This window comes from Pseudorasbora parva, chromosome 5, assembly GCF_024679245.1.
Source record: "Pseudorasbora parva isolate DD20220531a chromosome 5, ASM2467924v1, whole genome shotgun sequence".
NCBI lineage: Eukaryota > Metazoa > Chordata > Actinopteri > Cypriniformes > Gobionidae > Pseudorasbora > Pseudorasbora parva.
In genome coordinates this window covers 52,620,096-52,625,095 of record NC_090176.1, presented here as the reverse complement: position 1 = coordinate 52,625,095, position 5,000 = coordinate 52,620,096, and the positions used below count along the sequence as shown (strand labels likewise).

At 37.4% G+C, this 5,000-nt stretch overlaps 1 protein-coding gene across 2 annotated transcripts in view; it reads left to right on the top strand.

Annotated features, from left to right (window-relative positions):
• Positions 1-5,000, top strand: part of egfl6 (EGF-like-domain, multiple 6) — a 30,564-nt gene that overhangs the window by 25,134 nt on the left and 430 nt on the right. The gene's annotated exons all lie outside the window — the stretch shown is intronic.

The following is a 5,000-nucleotide window of genomic DNA, read 5'->3' as shown; positions in this document are numbered from 1 at the left end:
ATGATGTGTGATGATGATTGTGATGATGTGTGATGATGATTGTGATGATGTTTGATGATGTGTGATGATGATTGTGATGATTGTGATGATGTGTGATGATGTGTGTGATGATGAATGTGATGATGATTGTGATGTGTGATGATGATTGTGATGATGTGTGATAATGTGTGTGATGATGATTGTGATGATGTGTGATGATGATTGTGATGATGTGTGATGATGATTGTGATGATGTGTGATGATTGTGATGATGTGTGATGATGATTGTGATGATGTGTGATGATGATTGTGATGATTGTGATGATGTGTGATGATGTTTGATGATGTGTGATGATGATTGCGATGATTGTGATGATGTGTGATGATGATTGTGATGATGATTGTGATGATGTGTGATGATGATTGTGATGATGTGTGATGATGTGTGATGATGATTGTGATGATGATTGTGATGATGTGTGATGATGTGTGATGATGATTGTGATGATGTGTGATGATGATTGTGATGATGTCTGATGATGTGTGATGATGATTGTGATGATTGTGATGATTGTGATGATGTGTGATGATGTGTGTGATGATGATTGTGATGATGATTGTGATGATGTGTGATGATGATTGTGATGATGTGTGATAATGTGTGATGATGATTGTGATGATGAGTGATGATGTGTGATGATGATTGTGATGATGTGTGATGATGATTGTGATGATGTGTGATGATGATTGTGGTGATGTGTGATGATGATTGTGATGATTGTGATGATGTGTGATGATGTTTGATGATGTGTGATGATGATTGCGATGATTGTGATGATGTGTGATGATGATTGTGATGATGATTGTGATGATGTGTGATGATGTGTGATGATGATTGTGATGATGTGTGATGATGTGTGATGATGATTGTGATGATGTTTGATGATGTGTGATGATGATTGTGATGATTGTGATGATGTGTGTGATGATGATTGTGATGATGATTGTGATGATGTGTGATGATGATTGTGAGGATGTGTGATAATTTGTGTGATGATGATTGTGATGATGTGTGATGATGATTGTGAGGATGTGTGATAATGTGTGTGATGATGATTGTGATGATGAGTGATGATGTGTGATGATGATTGTGATGATGTGTGATGATGATTGTGATGATGTGTGATGATGATTGTGATGATGTGTGATGATGATTGTGATGTGTGATGATGATTGTGATGATGATTGTGATGATGTGTGATGATGTGTGATGATGATTGTGATGATGTGTGATGATGATTGTGATGATGTTTGATGATGTGTGATGATGATTGTGATGATGTGTGATGATGTGTGTGATGATGATTGTGATGATGATTGTGATGTGTGATGATGATTGTGAGGATGTGTGATGTGTGTGATGATGATTGTGATGATGAGTGATGATGTGTGATGATGATTGTGATGATGTGTGATGATGATTGTGATGATGTGTGATGATGATTGTGATGATGTGTGATGATTGTGATGATGTGTGATGATGATTGTGATGATGTGTGATGATGATTGTGATGATGTGTGATGATGTATGATGATGTGTGATGATGATTGCGATGATGATTGTGATGATGTGTGATGATGATTGCGATGATGATTGTGATGATGTGTGATGATGATTGTGATGATGTGTGATGATGATTGTGATGATGTGTGATGATGATTGTGATGATGATTGTGATGATGATTGTGATGATGTGTGATGATGTGTGATGATGATTGTGATGATGTGTGATGATGATTGTGATGATGTTTGATGATGTGTGATGATGATTGTGATGATTGTGATGATTGTGATGATGTGTGATGATGTGTGTGATGATGATTGTGATGATGATTGTGATGATGTGTGATGATGATTGTGAGGATGTGTGATAATGTGTGTGATGATGATTGTGATGATGAGTGATGATGTGTGATGATGATTGTGATGATGTGTGATGATGATTGTGATGATGTGTGATGATTGTGATGATGTGTGATGATGATTGTGATTATGTGTGATGATGATGTGTGATGATGATTGTGATGATGTGTGATGATGATTGTGATGATTGTGATGATGTGTGATGATGTTTGATGATGTGTGATGATGATTGCGATGATGATTGTGATGATGTGTGATGATGATTGCGATGATGATTGTGATGATGTGTGATGATGATTGTGATGATGTGTGATGATGATTGTGATGATGATTGTGATGATGATTGTGATGATGTGTGATGATGATTGTGATGATGTGTGATTATGATTGTGATGTGTGATGATGATTGTGATGATGATTGTGATGATGTGTGATGATGTGTGATGATGATTGTGATGATGTGTGATGATGATTGTGATGATGTTTGATGATGTGTGATGATGATTGTGATGATTGTGATGATGTGTGATGATGTGTGTGATGATGATTGTGATGTGTGATGATGATTGTGAGGATGTGTGATAATGTGTGTGATGATGATTGTGATGATGAGTGATGATGTGTGATGATGATTGTGATGATGTGTGATGATGATTGTGATGATGTGTGATGATGATTGTGATGATGATTGTGATGATGATTGTGATGAGGTGTGATGATGATTGTGATGATGATTGTGATGATGTGTGATGATTGTGATGATGTTTGATGATGTGTGATGATGATTGTGATGATTGTGATGATGTGTGATGATTGTGATGATGTGTGATGATGATTGTGATGATGTGTGATGATGATTGTGATGATGATTGTGATGATGTGTGATGATGATTGTGATGATGTGTGATGATGATTGTGATGATGATTGTGATGATGTGTGATGATGATTGTGATGATGTGTGATGATGTGTGATGATGATTGTGATGATGATTGTGATGATGTGTGATGATGTGTGATGATGATTGTGATGATGTGTGATGATGATTGTGATGATGTTTGATGATGTGTGATGATGATTGTGATGATTGTGATGATTGTGATGATGTGTGATGATGTGTGTGATGATGATTGTGATGATGATTGTGATGATGTGTGATGATGATTGTGAGGATGTGTGATAATGTGTGTGATGATGATTGTGATGATGAGTGATGATGTGTGATGATGATTGTGATGATGTGTGATGATGATTGTGATGATGTGTGATGATTGTGATGATGTGTGATGATGATTGTGATTATGTGTGATGATGATTGTGATGATGTGTGATGATGATTGTGATGATGTGTGATGATGATTGTGATGATTGTGATGATGTGTGATGATGTTTGATGATGTGTGATGATGATTGCGATGATGATTGTGATGATGTGTGATGATGATTGCGATGATGATTGTGATGATGTGTGATGATGATTGTGATGATGTGTGATGATGATTGTGATGATGATTGTGATGATGTGTGATGATGATTGTGATGATGATTGTGATGAGGTGTGATGATGATTGTGATGATGTGTGATGATTGTGATGATGTGTGATGATGATTGTGATGTGTGATGATGATTGTGATGATGTGTGATGATGTGTGATGATGATTGTGATGATGATTGTGATGATGATTGTGATGATGTGTGATGATTGTGATGATGATTGTGATGATGTGTGATGATTGTGATGATGTGTGATGATGATTGTGATGATGATTGTGATGATGATTGTGATGATTGTGATGATGTGTGATGATGTGTGATGATGATTGTGATGATGTGTGATGATGTGTGATGATTGTGATGATGATTGTGATGATGTTTGATGATGTGTGATGATGTGTGATGATGATTGTGATGATGTGTGATTATGATTGTGATGATAATTGTGATGATGTGTGATGATGTGTGATGATGTGTGATGATGATTGTGATGATGATTGTGATGATGTGTGATGATGATTGTGATGATGATTGTGATGATTGTGATGATGATTGTGATGATGTGTGATGATGTGTGATGATGATTGTGATGATGATTGTGATGATGATTGTGATGATGTGTGATGATGATGATTGTGATGATGATTGTGATGATGATTGTGATGATGATTGTGATGATGTGTGATGATGATTGTGATGATGATTGTGATGATGTGTGATGATGATTGTGATGATGATTGTGATGATGTGTGATGATGTGTGATGATGATTGTGATGATGATTGTGATGATGATTGTGATGATGTGTGATGATGATGATTGTGATGATGATTGTGATGATGATTGTGATGATGATTGTGATGATGTGTGATGATGATTGTGATGATGATTGTGATGATGTGTGATGATGATTGTGATGATGATTGTGATGATGTGTGATGATGATTGTGATGATGATTGTGATGGTGTGTGATGATGATTGTGATGTGTGATGATGATGCGTGATGATGATGCGTGTGATGATGCGTGTGATGATGGGTGTGATGATGATGCATGTGATGATGCGTGATGATGATGCGTGTGATGATGCGTGTGATGATGATGCGTGTGATGATGATGCGTGTGATGATGCGTGATGATGATGCGTGTGATGATGCGTGTGATGATGATGCGTGATGATGATGCGTGTGATGATGCGTGTGATGATGATGCGTGTGATGATACGTGTGATGATGTGTGATGATGATGTGTGATGATGATGCGTGTGATGATGTGTGTGATGATGTGTGATGATGCGTGTGATGATGTGTGTGATGATGCGTGTGATGATGTGTGTGATGATGCGTGTGATGATGTGTGTGATGATGCGTGTGATGATGCATGTGATGATGTGTGTGATGATGCGTGTGATGATGTGTGTGATGATGCGTGTGATGATGCGTGTGATGATGTGTGTGATGATGCGTGTGATGATGCGTGATGATGATGCGTGTGATGATGCGTGTGATGATGATGCGTGTGATGATGCGTGTGATGATACGTGTGATGATGTGTGATGATGATGTGTGATGATGATGCGTGATGATGATGATGCGTGATGATGA